This window comes from Salvelinus fontinalis, unplaced genomic scaffold, assembly GCF_029448725.1.
Source record: "Salvelinus fontinalis isolate EN_2023a unplaced genomic scaffold, ASM2944872v1 scaffold_0195, whole genome shotgun sequence".
Lineage (NCBI taxonomy): Eukaryota > Metazoa > Chordata > Actinopteri > Salmoniformes > Salmonidae > Salvelinus > Salvelinus fontinalis.
The window spans coordinates 239,997-259,623 of NW_026600404.1; the positions used below are offsets into that span (position 1 = coordinate 239,997).

General features: G+C 44.6%; 3 non-coding genes across 3 annotated transcripts; all 3 read right to left on the bottom strand.

The window, feature by feature from the left end:
* Nucleotides 1–1,483: 1,483 nt before the first annotated feature.
* On the bottom strand, nt 1,484–1,556 carry trnar-ccu (transfer RNA arginine (anticodon CCU)). Its single transcript has one exon. It is a non-coding gene; the product is annotated as a tRNA-Arg (tRNA).
* A 16,059-nt stretch (nt 1,557–17,615) lies between these two features.
* On the bottom strand, nt 17,616–17,688 carry trnar-ccu (transfer RNA arginine (anticodon CCU)). Its single transcript has one exon. It is a non-coding gene; the product is annotated as a tRNA-Arg (tRNA).
* Nucleotides 17,689–18,209: 521 nt separating this feature from the next.
* On the bottom strand, nt 18,210–18,282 carry trnar-ccu (transfer RNA arginine (anticodon CCU)). The gene has a single exon. It is a non-coding gene; the product is annotated as a tRNA-Arg (tRNA).
* Nucleotides 18,283–19,627: the final 1,345 nt, after the last annotated feature.

The window sequence follows — 19,627 nt, forward strand, 5'->3', positions numbered from 1 at the left end:
GCAGAGGATGGTTTCGATCCATCGACCTCTGGGTTATGGGCCCAGCACGCTTCCGCTGCGCCACTCTGCTTCCAACCACCCAAGATTGGACCCACAAACCCTGACTTAGGAGTACAGTATCTTATCCATTAGGCAACTGGGGCACTGTGTTCTCAGTGTGACCTATACGAACTGATAGAAGAGGTAAAAAAATATATAATGGCAGGCACTGACAAATGCCCATGAAATTACGAATTTTTTATTTTTGTTCGTACTCCATTGCTAAAAAAACAGGTTAGCGGATGATGGTTTCGATCCATCAACCTCTGGGTTATGGGCCCAGCACGCTTCCGCTGCGCCACTCTGCTTCCAACCACCACAGATGGGACTTGAACCCACAATCCCTGGCTTAGGAGGCTAGTGCCTTATCCAGTAGGCCACTGGGGCACTGTGTTCTCAGTATGACCTATACGAACTGATAGAAGAGGTAAAAAAATATATAATGGCAGGCACTGACAAATGCCCATGAAATTACGATTTTTTTTATTTTTGTTCGTACTCCATTGCTAAAAAAAACAGGTTAGCCGAGGATGGTTTCGATCCATCGACCTCTGGGTTATGGGCCCAGCACGCTTCCGCTGCGCAACTCTGCTTCCAACCACCCCAGATGGGACTTGAACCCACAATCCCTGGCTTAGGAGGGAAGTGCCTTATCCATTAGGCCACTGGGGCACTGTGTTCTCAGTATGACCTATACGAACTGATAGAAGAGGGAAAAAAATATATAATGGCAGGCACTGACAAATGCCCATGAAATTACGAATTTTTTATTTTTGTTCGTACTCCATTGCTAAAAAAACAGGTTAGCAGAGGATGGTTTCGATCCATCGACCTCTGGGTTATGGGCCCAGCACGCTTCCGCTGCGCCACTCTGCTTCCAACCACCCAAGATTGGACCCACAAACCCTGACTTAGGAGTACAGTATCTTATCCATTAGGCAACTGGGGCACTGTGTTCTCAGTGTGACCTATACGAACTGATAGAAGAGGTAAAAAAATATATAATGGCAGGCACTGACAAATGCCCATGAAATTACGAATTTTTTATTTTTGTTCGTACTCCATTGCTAAAAAAACAGGTTAGCGGATGATGGTTTCGATCCATCGACCTCTGGGTTATGGGCCCAGCACGCTTCCGCTGCGCCACTCTGCTTCCAACCACCCCAGATGGGACTTGAACCCACAATTCCTGGCTTAGGAGGCTAGTGCCTTATCCAGTAGGCCACTGGGGCACTGTGTTCTCAGTATGACCTATACGAACTGATAGAAGAGGTAAAAAAATATATAATGGCAGGCACTGACAAATGCCCATGAAAATACGATTTTTTTTATTTTTGTTCGTACTCCATTGCTAAAAAAAACAGGTTAGCCGAGGATGGTTTCGATCCATCGACCTCTGGGTTATGGGCCCAGCACGCTTCCGCTGCGCCACTCTGCTTTCAACCACCCCAGATGGGACTTGAACCCACAACCCCTGGCTTAGGAGGCCAGTGCCTTATCCATTAGGCCACTGGGGCACTGTGTTCTCAGTATGATCTATACGAACTGATAGAAGAGGTAAAAAAATATATAATGGCAGGCACTGACAAATGCCCATGAAATTACGAATTTTTTATTTTTGTTCGTACTCCATTGCTAAAAAAACAGGTTAGCAGATGATGGTTTCGATCCATCGACCTCTGGGTTATGGGCCCAGCACGCTTCCGCTGCGCCACTCTGCTTCCAACCACCCAAGATTGGACCCACAAACCCTGACTTAGGAGTACAGTATCTTATCCATTAGGCAACTGGGGCACTGTGTTCTCAGTGTGACCTATACGAACTGATAGAAGAGGTAAAAAATATATAATGGCAGGCACTGACAAATGCCCATGAAATTACGAATTTTGTATTTTTGTTCGTACTCCATTGCTAAAAAAACAGGTTAGCGGATGATGGTTTCGATCCATCGACCTCTGGGTTATGGGCCCAGCACGCTTCCGCTGCGCCACTCTGCTTCCAACCACCCAAGATTGGACCCACAAACCCTGACTTAGGAGTACAGTATCTTATCCATTAGGCAACTGGGGCACTGTGTTCTCAGTGTGACCTATACGAACTGATAGAAGAGGTAAAAAAATACATAATGGCAAGCACTGACAAATGCCCATGAAATTACGATTTTTTTATTTTTGTTCGTACTCCATTGCTAAAAAAACAGGTTAGCAGATGATGGTTTCGATCCATCGACCTCTGGGTTATGGGCCAAGCACGCTTCCGCTGCGCCACTCTGCTTCCAACCACCCAAGCTTGGACCCACAAACCCTGACTTAGGAGTACAGTATCTTATCCATTAGGCCACTGGGGCACTGTGTTATCAGTATGACCTATATGAACTGATAGAAGAGGTAAAAAAATATATAATGGCAGGCACTGACAAATGCCCATGAAAATACGAATTTTTTATTTTTGTTCGTACTCCATTGCTAAAAAAACAGGTTAGCAGATGATGGTTTCGATCCATCGACCTCTGGGTTATGGGCCCAGCACGCTTCCGCTGCGCCACTCTGCTTCCAACCACCCAAGATTGGACCCACAAACCCTGACTTAGGAGTACAGTATCTTATCCATTAGGCCACTGGGGCACTGTGTTATCAGTATGACCTATATGAACTGATAGAAGAGGTAAAAAAATATATAATGGCAGGCACTGACAAATGCCCATGAAATTACGAATTTTTTATTTTTGTTCGTACTCCATTGCTAAAAAAACAGGTTAGCAGATGATGGTTTCGATCCATCGACCTCTGGGTTATGGGCCCAGCACGCTTCCGCTGCGCCACTCTGCTTCCAACCACCCAACATTGGACCCACAAACCCTGACTTAGGAGTACAGTATCTTATCCATTAGGCCACTGGGGCACTGTGTTATCAGTATGACCTATATGAACTGATAGAAGAGGTAAAAACATATATAATGGCAGGCACTGACAAATGCCCATGAAATTACAATTTTTTTATTTTTGTTCGTACTCCATTGCTAAAAAAACAGGTTAGCCGAGGATGGTTTCGATCCATCGACCTCTGGGTTATGGGCCCAGCACGCTTCCGCTGCGCCACTCTGCTTCCAACCACCCAAGATTGGACCCACAAACCCTGACTTAGGAGTACAGTATCTTATCCATTAGGCCACTGGGGCACTGTGTTATCAGTATGACCTATATGAACTGATAGAAGAGGTAAAAAAATATATAATGGCAGGCACTGACAAATGCCCATGAAATTACGAATTTTTTATTTTTGTTCGTACTCCATTGCTAAAAAAACAGGTTAGCAGATGATGGTTTCGATCCATCGACCTCTGGGTTATGGGCCCAGCACGCTTCCGCTGCGCCACTCTGCTTCCAACCACCCAACATTGGACCCACAAACCCTGACTTAGGAGTACAGTATCTTATCCATTAGGCCACTGGGGCACTGTGTTATCAGTATGACCTATATGAACTGATAGAAGAGGTAAAAACATATATAATGGCAGGCACTGACAAATGCCCATGAAATTACAAATTTTTTATTTTTGTTCGTACTCCATTGCTAAAAAAACAGGTTAGCAGAGGATGGTTTCGATCCATCGACCTCTGGGTTATGGGCCCAGCACGCTTCCGCTGCGCCACTCTGCTTCCAACCACCCAAGATTGGACCCACAAACCCTGACTTAGGAGTACAGTATCTTATCCATTAGGCAACTGGGGCACTGTGTTCTCAGTGTGACCTATACGAACTGATAGAAGAGGTAAAAAAATATATAATGGCAAGCACTGACAAATGCCCATGAAATTACGATTTTTTTATTTTTGTTCGTACTCCATTGCTAAAAAAACAGGTTAGCAGATGATGGTTTCGATCCATCGACCTCTGGGTTATGGGCCAAGCACGCTTCCGCTGCGCCACTCTGCTTCCAACCACCCAAGCTTGGACCCACAAACCCTGACTTAGGAGTACAGTATCTTATCCATTAGGCCACTGGGGCACTGTGTTATCAGTATGACCTATATGAACTGATAGAAGAGGTAAAAACATATATAATGGCAGGCACTGACAAATGCCCATGAAATTACGATTTTTTTTAATTTTTGTTCGTACTCCATTGCTAAAAAAACAGGTTTGCAGTTGATGGCTTCGATCCATCGACCTCTGGGTTATGGGCCAAGCACGCTTCCGCTGCGCCACTCTGCTTCCAACCACCCAAGATTGAACCCACAATCCCTGGCTTAGGAGTACAGTATCTTATCCATTAGGCCACTGGGGCACTGTGTTCTCAGTGTGACCTATACGAACTGATAGAAGAGGTAAAAATATATATAATGGCAGGCACTGACAAATGCCCATGAAATTACGAATTTTTTATTTTTGTTCGTACTCCATTGCTAAAAAAACAGGTTAGCGGATGATGGTTTCGATCCATCGACCTCTGGGTTATGGGCCCAGCACGCTTCCGCTGCGCCACTCTGCTTCCAAACACCCCAGATGGGACTTGAACCCACAATCCCTGGCTTAGGAGGCTAGTGCCTTATCCAGTAGGCCACTGGGGCACTGTGTTCTCAGTATGACCTATACGAACTGATAGAAGAGGTAAAAAAATATATAATGGCAGGCACTGACAAATGCCCATGAAATTACGAATTTTTTATTTTTGTTCGTACTCCATTGCTAAAAAAACAGGTTAGCAGATGATGGTTTCGATCCATCGACCTCTGGGTTATGGGCCCAGCACGCTTCCGCTGCTCCACTCTGCTTCCAACCACCCAAGATTGGACCCACAAACCCTGACTTAGGAGTACAGTATCTTATCCATTAGGCCACTGGGGCACTGTGTTATCAGTATGACCTATATGAACTGATAGAAGAGGTAAAAACATATATAATGGCAGGCACTGACAAATGCCCATGAAATTACGAATTTTTTATTTTTGTTCGTACTCCATTGCTAAAAAAACAGGTTAGCAGAGGATGGTTTCGATCCATCGACCTCTGGGTTATGGGCCCAGCACGCTTCCGCTGCGCCACTCTGCTTCCAACCACCCAACATTGGACCCACAAACCCTGACTTAGGAGTACAGTATCTTATCCATTAGGCCACTGGGGCACTGTGTTATCAGTATGACCTATATGAACTGATAGAAGAGGTAAAAAAATATATAATGACAGGCACTGACAAATGCCCATGAAATTACGAATTTTTTATTTTTGTTCGTACTCCATTGCTAAAAAAACAGGTTAGCAGATGATGGTTTCGATCCATCGACCTCTGGGTTATGGGCCCAGCACGCTTCCGCTGCGCCACTCTGCTTCCAACCACCCAAGATTGGACCCACAAACCCTGACTTAGGAGTACAGTATCTTATCCATTAGGCAACTGGGGCACTGTGTTCTCAGTGTGACCTATACGAACTGATAGAAGAGGTAAAAAAATACATAATGGCAAGCACTGACAAATGCCCATGAAATTACGATTTTTTTATTTTTGTTCGTACTCCATTGCTAAAAAAACAGGTTAGCAGATGATGGTTTCGATCCATCGACCTCTGGGTTATGGGCCAAGCACGCTTCCGCTGCGCCACTCTGCTTCCAACCACCCAAGCTTGGACCCACAAACCCTGACTTAGGAGTACAGTATCTTATCCATTAGGCCACTGGGGCACTGTGTTATCAGTATGACCTATATGAACTGATAGAAGAGGTAAAAACATATATAATGGCAGGCACTGACAAATGCCCATGAAATTACGATTTTTTTTAATTTTTGTTCGTACTACATTGCTAAAAAAACAGGTTTGCAGATGATGGCTTCGATCCATCGACCTCTGGGTTATGGGCCAAGCACGCTTCCGCTGCGCCACTCTGCTTCCAACCACCCAAGATTGAACCCACAATCCCTGGCTTAGGAGTACAGTATCTTATCCATTAGGCCACTGGGGCACTGTGTTCTCAGTGTGACCTATACGAACTGATAGAAGAGGTAAAAAAATATATAATGGCAGGCACTGACAAATGCCCATGAAATTACGAATTTTTTATTTTTGTTCGTACTCCATTGCTAAAAAAACAGGTTAGCGGATGATGGTTTCGATCCATCGACCTCTGGGTTATGGGCCCAGCACGCTTCCGCTGCGCCACTCTGCTTCCAACCACCCCAGATGGGACTTGAACCCACAATCCCTGGCTTAGGAGGCTAGTGCCTTATCCAGTAGGCCACTGGGGCACTGTGTTCTCAGTATGACCTATACGAACTGATAGAAGAGGTAAAAAAATATATAATGGCAGGCACTGACAAATGCCCATGAAATTACGAATTTTTTATTTTTGTTCGTACTCCATTGCTAAAAAAACAGGTTAGCAGATGATGGTTTCGATCCATCGACCTCTGGGTTATGGGCCCAGCACGCTTCCGCTGCGCCACTCTGCTTCCAACCACCCAAGATTGGACCCACAAACCCTGACTTAGGAGTACAGTATCTTATCCATTAGGCAACTGGGGCACTGTGTTCTCAGTGTGACCTATACGAACTGATAGAAGAGGTAAAAAAATATATAATGGCAAGCACTGACAAATGCCCATGAAATTACGATTTTTTTATTTTTGTTCGTACTCCATTGCTAAAAAAACAGGTTAGCAGATGATGGTTTCCATCCATCGACCTCTGGGTTATGGGCCAAGCACGCTTCCGCTGCGCCACTCTGCTTCCAACCACCCAAGCTTGGACCCACAAACCCTGACTTAGGAGTACAGTATCTTATCCATTAGGCCACTGGGGCACTGTGTTATCAGTATGACCTATATGAACTGATAGAAGAGGTAAAAACATATATAATGGCAGGCACTGACAAATGCCCATGAAATTACGATTTTTTTTAATTTTTGTTCGTACTCCATTGCTAAAAAAACAGGTTTGCAGATGATGGCTTCGATCCATCGACCTCTGGGTTATGGGCCAAGCACGCTTCCGCTGCGCCACTCTGCTTCCAACCACCCAAGATTGAACCCACAATCCCTGGCTTAGGAGTACAGTATCTTATCCATTAGGCCACTGGGGCACTGTGTTCTCAGTGTGACCTATACGAACTGATAGAAGAGGTAAAAAAATATATAATGGCAGGCACTGACAAATGCCCATGAAATTACGAATTTTTTATTTTTGTTCGTACTCCATTGCTAAAAAAACAGGTTAGCGGATGATGGTTTCGATCCATCGACCTCTGGGTTATGGGCCCAGCACGCTTCCGCTGCGCCACTCTGCTTCCAACCACCCCAGATGGGACTTGAACCCACAATCCCTGGCTTAGGAGGCTAGTGCCTTATCCAGTAGGCCACTGGGGCACTGTGTTCTCAGTATGACCTATACGAACTGATAGAAGAGAAAAAAAATATATAATGGCAGGCACTGACAAATGCCCATGAAATTACGAATTTTTTATTTTTGTTCGTACTCCATTGCTAAAAAAACAGGTTAGCAGATGATGGTTTCGATCCATCGACCTCTGGGTTATGGGCCCAGCACGCTTCCGCTGCTCCACTCTGCTTCCAACCACCCAAGATTGGACCCACAAACCCTGACTTAGGAGTACAGTATCTTATCCATTAGGCCACTGGGGCACTGTGTTATCAGTATGACCTATATGAACTGATAGAAGAGGTAAAAACATATATAATGGCAGGCACTGACAAATGCCCATGAAATTACGAATTTTTTATTTTTGTTCGTACTCCATTGCTAAAAAAACAGGTTAGCAGAGGATGGTTTCGATCCATCGACCTCTGGGTTATGGGCCCAGCACGCTTCCGCTGCGCCACTCTGCTTCCAACCACCCAACATTGGACCCACAAACCCTGTCTTAGGAGTACAGTATCTTATCCATTAGGCCACTGGGGCACTGTGTTATCAGTATGACCTATATGAACTGATAGAAGAGGTAAAAAAATATATAATGGCAGGCACTGACAAATGCCCATGAAATTACGAATTTTTTATTTTTGTTCGTACTCCATTGCTAAAAAAACAGGTTAGCAGATGATGGTTTCGATCCATCGACCTCTGGGTTATGGGCCCAGCACGCTTCCGCTGCGCCACTCTGCTTCCAACCACCCAAGATTGGACCCACAAACCCTGACTTAGGAGTACAGTATCTTATCCATTAGGCCACTGGGGCACTGTGTTATCAGTATGACCTATATGAACTGATAGAAGAGGTAAAAAAATATATAATGGCAGGCACTGACAAATGCCCATGAAATTACGAATTTTTTATTTTTGTTCGTACTCCATTGCTAAAAAAACAGGTTAGCAGATGATGGTTTTGATCCATCGACCTCTGGGTTATGGGCCCAGCACGCTACCGCTGCGCCACTCTGCTTCCAACCACCCAACATTGGACCCACAAAACCTGACTTAGGAGTACAGTATCTTATCCATTAGGCCACTGGGGCACTGTGTTATCAGTATGACCTATATGAACTGATAGAAGAGGTAAAAACATATATAATGGCAGGCACTGACAAATACCCATGAAATTACAATTTTTTTATTTTTGTTCGTACTCCATTGCTAAAAAAACAGGTTAGCCGAGGATGGTTTCGATCCATCGACCTCTGGGTTATGGGCCCAGCACGCTTCCGCTGCGCCACTCTGCTTCCAACCACCCAAGATTGGACCCACAAACCCTGACTTAGGAGTACAGTATCTTATCCATTAGGCCACTGGGGCACTGTGTTATCAGTATGACCTATATGAACTGATAGAAGAGGTAAAAAAATATATAATGGCAGGCACTGACAAATGCCCATGAAATTACGAATTTTTTATTTTTGTTCGTACTCCATTGCTAAAAAAACAGGTTAGCAGATGATGGTTTCGATCCATCGACCTCTGGGTTATGGGCCCAGCACGCTTCCGCTGCGCCACTCTGCTTCCAACCACCCAACATTGGACCCACAAACCCTGACTTAGGAGTACAGTATCTTATCCATTAGGCCACTGGGGCACTGTGTTATCAGTATGACCTATATGAACTGATAGAAGAGGTAAAAACATATATAATGGCAGGCACTGACAAATGCCCATGAAATTACAAATTTTTTATTTTTGTTCGTACTCCATTGCTAAAAAAACAGGTTAGCAGAGGATGGTTTCGATCCATCGACCTCTGGGTTATGGGCCCAGCACGCTTCCGCTGCGCCACTCTGCTTCCAACCACCCAAGATTGGACCCACAAACCCTGACTTAGGAGTACAGTATCTTATCCATTAGGCAACTGGGGCACTGTGTTCTCAGTGTGACCTATACGAACTGATAGAAGAGGTAAAAAAATATATAATGGCAAGCACTGACAAATGCCCATGAAATTACGATTTTTTTATTTTTGTTCGTACTCCATTGCTAAAAAAACAGGTTAGCAGATGATGGTTTCGATCCATCGACCTCTGGGTTATGGGCCAAGCACGCTTCCGCTGCGCCACTCTGCTTCCAACCACCCAAGCTTGGACCCACAAACCCTGACTTAGGAGTACAGTATCTTATTCATTAGGCCACTGGGGCACTGTGTTATCAGTATGACCTATATGAACTGATAGAAGAGGTAAAAACATATATAATGGCAGGCACTGACAAATGCCCATGAAATTACGATTTTTTTTAATTTTTGTTCGTACTCCATTGCTAAAAAAACAGGTTTGCAGATGATGGCTTCGATCCATCGACCTCTGGGTTATGGGCCAAGCACGCTTCCGCTGCGCCACTCTGCTTCCAACCACCCAAGATTGAACCCACAATCCCTGGCTTAGGAGTACAGTATCTTATCCATTAGGCCACTGGGGCACTGTGTTCTCAGTGTGACCTATACGAACTGATAGAAGAGGTAAAAAAATATATAATGGCAGGCACTGACAAATGCCCATGAAATTACGAATTTTTTATTTTTGTTCGTACTCCATTGCTAAAAAAACAGGTTAGCGGATGATGGTTTCGATCCATCGACCTCTGGGTTATGGGCCCAGCACGCTTCCGCTGCGCCACTCTGCTTCCAACCACCCCAGATGGGACTTGAACCCACAATCCCTGGCTTAGGAGGCTAGTGCCTTATCCAGTAGGCCACTGGGGCACTGTGTTCTCAGTATGACCTATACGAACTGATAGAAGAGGTAAAAAAATATATAATGGCAGGCACTGACAAATGCCCATGAAATTACGAATTTTTTATTTTTGTTCGTACTCCATTGCTAAAAAAACAGGTTAGCAGATGATGGTTTCGATCCATCGACCTCTGGGTTATGGGCCCAGCACGCTTCCGCTGCTCCACTCTGCTTCCAACCACCCAAGATTGGACCCACAAACCCTGACTTAGGAGTACAGTATCTTATCCATTAGGCCACTGGGGCACTGTGTTATCAGTATGACCTATATGAACTGATAGAAGAGGTAAAAACATATATAATGGCAGGCACTGACAAATGCCCATGAAATTACGAATTTTTTATTTTTGTTCGTACTCCATTGCTAAAAAAACAGGTTAGCAGAGGATGGTTTCGATCCATCGACCTCTGGGTTATGGGCCCAGCACGCTTCCGCTGCGCCACTCTGCTTCCAACCACCCAAGATTGGACCCACAAACCCTGATTTAGGAGTACAGTATCTTATCCATTAGGCAACTGGGGCACTGTGTTCTCAGTGTGACCTATACGAACTGATAGAAGAGGTAAAAAAATATATAATGGCAGGCACTGACAAATGCCCATGAAATTACGATTTTTTTAAATTTTTGTTCGTACTCCATTGCTAAAAAAACAGGTTAGCAGATGATGGTTTCGATCCATCGACCTCTGGGTAATGGGCCAAGCACGCTTCCGCTGCCCCACTCTGCTTCCAACCACCCAAGATTGAACCCACAATCCCTGGCTTAGGAGTACAGTATCTTATCCATTAGGCCACTGGGGCACTGTGTTCTCAGTGTGACCTATACGAACTGATAGAAGAGGTAAAAAAATATATAATGGCAGGCACTGACAAATGCCCATGAAATTACGAATTTTTTATTTTTGTTCGTACTCCATTGCTAAAAAAACAGGTTAGCGGATGATGGTTTCGATCCATCGACCTCTGGGTTATGGGTCCAGCACGCTTCCGCTGCGCCACTCTGCTTCCAACCACCCCAGATGGGACTTGAACCCACAATCCCTGGCTTAGGAGGCTAGTGCCTTATCCAGTAGGCCACTGGGGCACTGTGTTCTCAGTATGACCTATACGAACTGATAGAAGAGGTAAAAAAAAATATAATGGCAGGCACTGACAAATGCCCATGAAATTACGATTTTTTTATTTTTGTTCGTACTCCATTGCTAAAAAAACAGGTTAGCAGATGATGGTTTCGATCCATCGACCTCTGGGTTATGGGCCAAGCACGCTTCCGCTGCGCCACTCTGCTTCCAACCACCCAAGCTTGGACCCACAAACCCTGACTTAGGAGTACAGTATCTTATCCATTAGGCCACTGGGGCACTGTGTTATCAGTATGACCTATATGAACTGATAGAAGAGGTAAAAACATATATAATGGCAGGCACTGACAAATGCCCATGAAATTACGATTTTTTTTAATTTTTGTTCGTACTCCATTGCTAAAAAAACAGGTTTGCAGATGATGGCTTCGATCCATCGACCTCTGGGTTATGGGCCAAGCACGCTTCCGCTGCGCCACTCTGCTTCCAACCACCCAAGATTGAACCCACAATCCCTGGCTTAGGAGTACAGTATCTTATCCATTAGGCCACTGGGGCACTGTGTTCTCAGTGTGACCTATACGAACTGATAGAAGAGGTAAAAAAATATATAATGGCAGGCACTGACAAATGCCCATGAAATTACGAATTTTTTATTTTTGTTCGTACTCCATTGCTAAAAAAACAGGTTAGCGGATGATGGTTTCGATCCATCGACCTCTGGGTTATGGGCCCAGCACGCTTCCGCTGCGCCACTCTGCTTCCAACCACCCCAGATGGGACTTGAACCCACAATCCCTGGCTTAGGAGGCTAGTGCCTTATCCAGTAGGCCACTGGGGCACTGTGTTCTCAGTATGACCTATACGAACTGATAGAAGAGGTAAAAAAATATATAATGGCAGGCACTGACAAATGCCCATGAAATTACGAATTTTTTATTTTTGTTCGTACTCCATTGCTAAAAAAACAGGTTAGCAGATGATGGTTTCGATCCATCGACCTCTGGGTTATGGGCCCAGCACGCTTCCGCTGCTCCACTCTGCTTCCAACCACCCAAGATTGGACCCACAAACCCTGACTTAGGAGTACAGTATCTTATCCATTAGGCCACTGGGGCACTGTGTTATCAGTATGACCTATATGAACTGATAGAAGAGGTAAAAACATATATAATGGCAGGCACTGACAAATGCCCATGAAATTACGAATTTTTTATTTTTGTTCGTACTCCATTGCTAAAAAAACAGGTTAGCAGAGGATGGTTTCGATCCATCGACCTCTGGGTTATGGGCCCAGCACGCTTCCGCTGCGCCACTCTGCTTCCAACCACCCAACATTGGACCCACAAACCCTGACTTAGGAGTACAGTATCTTATCCATTAGGCCACTGGGGCACTGTGTTCTCAGTATGACCTATATGAACTGATAGAAGAGGTAAAAAAATATATAATGGCAGGCACTGACAAATGCCCATGAAATTACGAATTTTTTGTTTTTGTTCGTACTCCATTGCTAAAAAAACAGGTTAGCAGATGATGGTTTCGATCCATCGACCTCTGGGTTATGGGCCCAGCACGCTTCCGCTGCTCCACTCTGCTTCCAACCACCCAAGATTGGACCCACAAACCCTGACTTAGGAGTACAGTATCTTATCCATTAGGCCACTGGGGCACTGTGTTATCAGTATGACCTATATGAACTGATAGAAGAGGTAAAAACATATATAATGGCAGGCACTGACAAATGCCCATGAAATTACGAATTTTTTATTTTTGTTCGTACTCCATTGCTAAAAAAACAGGTTAGCAGAGGATGGTTTCGATCCATCGACCTCTGGGTTATGGGCCCAGCACGCTTCCGCTGCGCCACTCTGCTTCCAACCACCCAACATTGGACCCACAAACCCTGACTTAGGAGTACAGTATCTTATCCATTAGGCCACTGGGGCACTGTGTTCTCAGTATGACCTATATGAACTGATAGAAGAGGTAAAAAAATATATAATGGCAGGCACTGACAAATGCCCATGAAATTACGAATTTTTTATTTTTGTTCGTACTCCATTGCTAAAAAAACAGGTTAGCAGATGATGGTTTCGATCCATCGACCTCTGGGTTATGGGCCCAGCACGCTTCCGCTGCGCCACTCTGCTTCCAACCACCCAAGATTGGTCCCACAAACCCTGACTTAGGAGTACAGTATCTTATCCATTAGGCCACTGGGGCACTGTGTTATCAGTATGACCTATATGAACTGATAGAAGAGGTAAAAAAATATATAATGGCAGGCACTGACAAATGCCCATGAAATTACGAATTTTTTATTTTTGTTCGTACTCCATTGCTAAAAAAACAGGTTAGCAGATGATGGTTTCGATCCATCGACCTCTGGGTTATGGGCCCAGCACGCTTCCGCTGCGCCACTCTGCTTCCAACCACCCAAGATTGGACCCACAAACCCTGACTTAGGAGTACAGTATCTTATCCATTAGGCAACTGGGGCACTGTGTTCTCAGTGTGACCTATACGAACTGATAGAAGAGGTAAAAAAATATATAATGGCAAGCACTGACAAATGCCCATGAAATTACGATTTTTTTATTTTTGTTCGTACTCCATTGCTAAAAAAACAGGTTAGCAGATTATGGTTTCGATCCATCGACCTCTGGGTTATGGGCCAAGCACGCTTCCGCTGCGCCACTCTGCTTCCAACCACCCAAGCTTGGACCCACAAACCCTGACTTAGGAGTACAGTATCTTATCCATTAGGCCACTGGGGCACTGTGTTATCAGTATGACCTATATGAACTGATAGAAGAGGTAAAAACATATATAATGGCAGGCACTGACAAATGCCCATGAAATTACGATTTTTTTTAATTTTTGTTCGTACTCCATTGCTAAAAAAACAGGTTTGCAGATGATGGCTTCGATCCATCGACCTCTGGGTTATGGGCCAAGCACGCTTCCGCTGCGCCACTCTGCTTCCAACCACCCAAGATTGAACCCACAATCCCTGGCTTAGGAGTACAGTATCTTATCCATTAGGCCACTGGGGCACTGTGTTCTCAGTGTGACCTATACGAACTGATAGAAGAGGTAAAAAAATATATAATGGCAGGCACTGACAAATGCCCATGAAATTACGAATTTTTTATTTTTGTTCGTACTCCATTGCTAAAAAAACAGGTTAGCGGATGATGGTTTCGATCCATCGACCTCTGGGTTATGGGCCCAGCACGCTTCCGCTACGCCACTCTGCTTCCAACCACCCCAGATGGGACTTGAACCCACAATCCCTGGCTTAGGAGGCTAGTGCCTTATCCAGTAGGCCACTGGGGCACTGTGTTCTCAGTATGACCTATACGAACTGATAGAAGAGGTAAAAAAATATATAATGGCAGGCACTGACAAATGCCCATGAAATTACGAATTTTTTATTTTTGTTCGTACTCCATTGCTAAAAAAACAGGTTAGCAGATGATGGTTTCGATCCATCGACCTCTGGGTTATGGGCCCAGCACGCTTCCGCTGCTCCACTCTGCTTCCAACCACCCAAGATTGGACCCACAAACCCTGACTTAGGAGTACAGTATCTTATCCATTAGGCCACTGGGGCACTGTGTTATCAGTATGACCTATATGAACTGATAGAAGAGGTAAAAACATATATAATGGCAGGCACTGACAAATGCCCATGAAATTACGAATTTTTTATTTTTGTTCGTACTCCATTGCTAAAAAAACAGGTTAGCAGAGGATGGTTTCGATCCATCGACCTCTGGGTTATGGGCCCAGCACGCTTCCGCTGCGCCACTCTGCTTCCAACCACCCAACATTGGACCCACAAACCCTGACTTAGGAGTACAGTATCTTATCCATTAGGCCACTGGGGCACTGTGTTATCAGTATGACCTATATGAACTGATAGAAGAGGTAAAAAAATATATAATGGCAGGCACTGACAAATGCCCATGAAATTACGAATTTTTTATTTTTGTTCGTACTCCATTGCTAAAAAAACAGGTTAGCAGATGATGGTTTCGATCCATCGACCTCTGGGTTATGGGCCCAGCACGCTTCCGCTGCGCCACTCTGCTTCCAACCACCCAACATTGGACCCACAAAACCTGACTTAGGAGTACAGTATCTTATCCATTAGGCCACTGGGGCACTGTGTTATCAGTATGACCTATATGAACTGATAGAAGAGGTAAAAAAATATATAATGGCAGGCACTGACAAATGCCCATGAAACTACGAATTTTTTATTTTTGTTCGTACTCCATTGCTAAAAAAACAGGTTAGCAGATGATGGTTTCGATCCATCGACCTCTGGGTTATGGGCCCAGCACGCTTCCGCTGCGCCACTCTGCTTCCAACCACCCAACATTGGACCCACAAACCCTGACTTAGGAGTACAGTATCTTATCCATTAGGCCACTGGGGCACTGTGTTATCAGTATGACCTATATGAACTGATAGAAGAGGTAAAAAAATATATAATGGCAGGCACTGACAAATGCCCATGAAATTACGAATTTTTTATTTTTGTTCGTACTCCATTGCTAAAAAAACAGGTTAGCAGATGATGGTTTCGATCCATCGACCTCTGGGTTATGGGCCCAGCACGCTTCCGCTGCGCCACTCTGCTTCCAACCACCCCAGATGGGACTTGACCCCACCACCCCTGGCTTAGGAGGCCAGTGCCTTATCCATTAGGCCACTGGGGCACTGTATTCTCAGTATGATCTATACGAACTGATAGAAGAGGTAAAAAAATATATAATGGCAGGCACTGACAAATGCCCATGAAATTACGAATTTTTTATTTTTGTTCGTACTCCATTGCTAAAAAAACAGGTTAGCAGAGGATGGTTTCGATCCATCGACCTCTGGGTTATGGGCCCAGCACGCTTCCGCTGCGCCACTCTGCTTCCAACCACCCAACATTGGACCCACAAACCCTGACTTAGGAGTACAGTATCTTATCCATTAGGCCACTGGGGCACTGTGTTATCAGTATGACCTATATGAACTGATAGAAGAGGTAAAAAAATATATAATGGCAGGCACTGACAAATGCCCATGAAATTACGAATTTTTTATTTTTGTTCGTACTCCATTGCTAAAAAAACAGGTTAGCAGATGATGGTTTCGATCCATCGACCTCTGGGTTATGGGCCCAGCACGCTTCCGCTGCGCCACTCTGCTTCCAACCACCCAAGATTGGACCCACAAACCCTGACTTAGGAGTACAGTATCTTATCCATTAGGCCACTGGGGCACTGTGTTATCAGTATGACCTATATGAACTGATAGAAGAGGTAAAAAAATATATAATGGCAGGCACTGACAAATGCCCATGAAATTACGAATTTTTTATTTTTGTTCGTACTCCATTGCTAAAAAAACAGGTTAGCAGACGATGGTTTCGATCCATCGACCTCTGGGTTATGGGCCCAGCACGCTTCCGCTGCGCCACTCTGCTTCCAACCACCCAACATTGGACCCACAAAACCTGACTTAGGAGTACAGTATCTTATCCATTAGGCCACTGGGGCACTGTGTTATCAGTATGACCTATATGAACTGATAGAAGAGGTAAAAACATATATAATGGCAGGCACTGACAAATACCCATGAAATTACAAATTTTTTATTTTTGTTCGTACTCCATTGCTAAAAAAACAGGTTAGCCGAGGATGGTTTCGATCCATCGACCTCTGGGTTATGGGCCCAGCACGCTTCCGCTGCGCCACTCTGCTTCCAACCACCCAAGATTGGACCCACAAACCCTGACTTAGGAGTACAGTATCTTATCCATTAGGCCACTGGGGCACTGTGTTATCAGTATGACCTATACGAACTGATAGAAGAGGTAAAAAAATATATAATGGCAGGCACTGACAAATGCCCATGAAATTACGAATTTTTTATTTTTGTTCGTACTCCATTGCTAAAAAAACAGGTTAGCAGATGATGGTTTCGATCCATCGACCTCTGGGTTATGGGCCCAGCACGCTTCCGCTGCGCCACTCTGCTTCCAACCACCCAACATTGGACCCACAAACCCTGACTTAGGAGTACAGTATCTTATCCATTAGGCCACTGGGGCACTGTGTTATCAGTATGACCTATATGAACTGATAGAAGAGGTAAAAAAATATATAATGGCAGGCACTGACAAATGCCCATGAAATTACGAATTTTTTATTTTTGTTCGTACTCCATTGCTAAAAAAACAGGTTAGCAGATGATGGTTTCGATCCATCGACCTCTGGGTTATGGGCCCAGCACGCTTCCGCTGCGCCACTCTGCTTCCAACCACCCCAGATGGGACTTGACCCCACAACCCCTGGCTTAGGAGGCCAGTGCCTTATCCATTAGGCCACTGGGGCACTGTATTCTCAGTATGATCTATACGAACTGATAGAAGAGGTAAAAAAATATATAATGGCAGGCACTGACAAATGCCCATGAAATTACGAATTTTTTATTTTTGTTCGTACTCCATTGCTAAAAAAACAGGTTAGCAGATGATGGTTTCGATCCATCGACCTCTGGGTTATGGGCCAAGCACGCTTCCGCTGCGCCACTCTGCTTCCAACCACCCAAGCTTGGACCCACAAACCCTGACTTAGGAGTACAGTATCTTATCCATTAGGCCACTGGGGCACTGTGTTATCAGTATGACCTATATGAACTGATAGAAGAGGTAAAAACATATATAATGGCAGGCACTGACAAATGCCCATGAAATTACGATTTTTTTAAATTTTTGTTCGTACTCCATTGCTAAAAAAACAGGTTAGCAGATGATGGTTTCGATCCATCGACCTCTGGGTTATGGGCCAAGCACGCTTCCGCTGCGCCACTCTGCTTCCAACCACCCAAGATTGAACCCACAATCCCTTTCAACCACCCCAGATGGGACTTGAACCCACAACCCCTGGCTTAGGAGGCCAGTGCCTTATCCATTAGGCCACTGGGGCACTGTATTCTCAGTATGATCTATACGAACTGATAGAAGAGGTAAAAAAATATATAATGGCAGGCACTGACAAATGCCCATGAAATTACGAATTTTTTATTTTTGTTCGTACTCCATTGCTAAAAAAACAGGTTAGCAGATGATGGTTTCGATCCATCGACCTCTGGGTTATGGGCCCAGCACGCTTCCGCTGCGCCACTCTGCTTCCAACCACCCAAGATTGGACCCACAAACCCTGACTTAGGAGTACAGTATCTTATCCATTAGGCCACTGGGGCACTGTGTTATCAGTATGACCTATATGAACTGATAGAAGAGGTAAAAAAATATATAATGGCAGGCACTGACAAATGCCCATGAAATTACGAATTTTTTATTTTTGTTCGTACTCCATTGCTAAAAAAACAGGTTAGCAGATGATGGTTTCGATCCATCGACCTCTGGGTTATGGGCCCAGCACGCTTCCGCTGCGCCACTCTGCTTCCAACCACCCAACATTGGACCCACAAACCCTGACTTAGGAGTACAGAATCTTATCCATTAGGCCACTGGGGCACTGTGTTATCAGTATGACCTATATGAACTGATAGAAGAGGTAAAAACATATATAATGGCAGGCACTGACAAATGCCCATGAAATTACAAATTTTTTATTTTTGTTCGTACTCCATTGCTAAAAAAACAGGTTAGCAGAGGATGGTTTCGATCCATCGACCTCTGGGTTATGGGCCCAGCACGCTTCCGCTGCGCCACTCTGCTTCCAACCACCCAAGATTGGACCCACAAACCCTGACTTAGGAGTACAGTATCTTATCCATTAGGCAACTGGGGCACTGTGTTCTCAGTGTGACCTATACGAACTGATAGAAGAGGTAAAAAAATATATAATGGCAAGCACTGACAAATGCCCATGAAATTACGATTTTTTTATTTTTGTTCGTACTCCATTGCTAAAAAAACAGGTTAGCAGATGATGGTTTCGATCCATCGACCTCTGGGTTATGGGCCAAGCACGCTTCCGCTGCGCCACTCTGCTTCCAACCACCCAAGCTTGGACCCACAAACCCTGACTTAGGAGTACAGTATCTTATCTATTAGGCCACTGGGGCACTGTGTTATCAGTATGACCTATATGAACTGATAGAAGAGGTAAAAACATATATAATGGCAGGCACTGACAAATGCCCATGAAATTACGATTTTTTTTAATTTTTGTTCGTACTCCATTGCTAAAAAAACAGGTTAGCAGATGATGGCTTCGATCCATCGACCTCTGGGTTATGGGCCAAGCACGCTTCCGCTGCGCCACTCTGCTTCCAACCACCCAAGATTGAACCCACAATCCC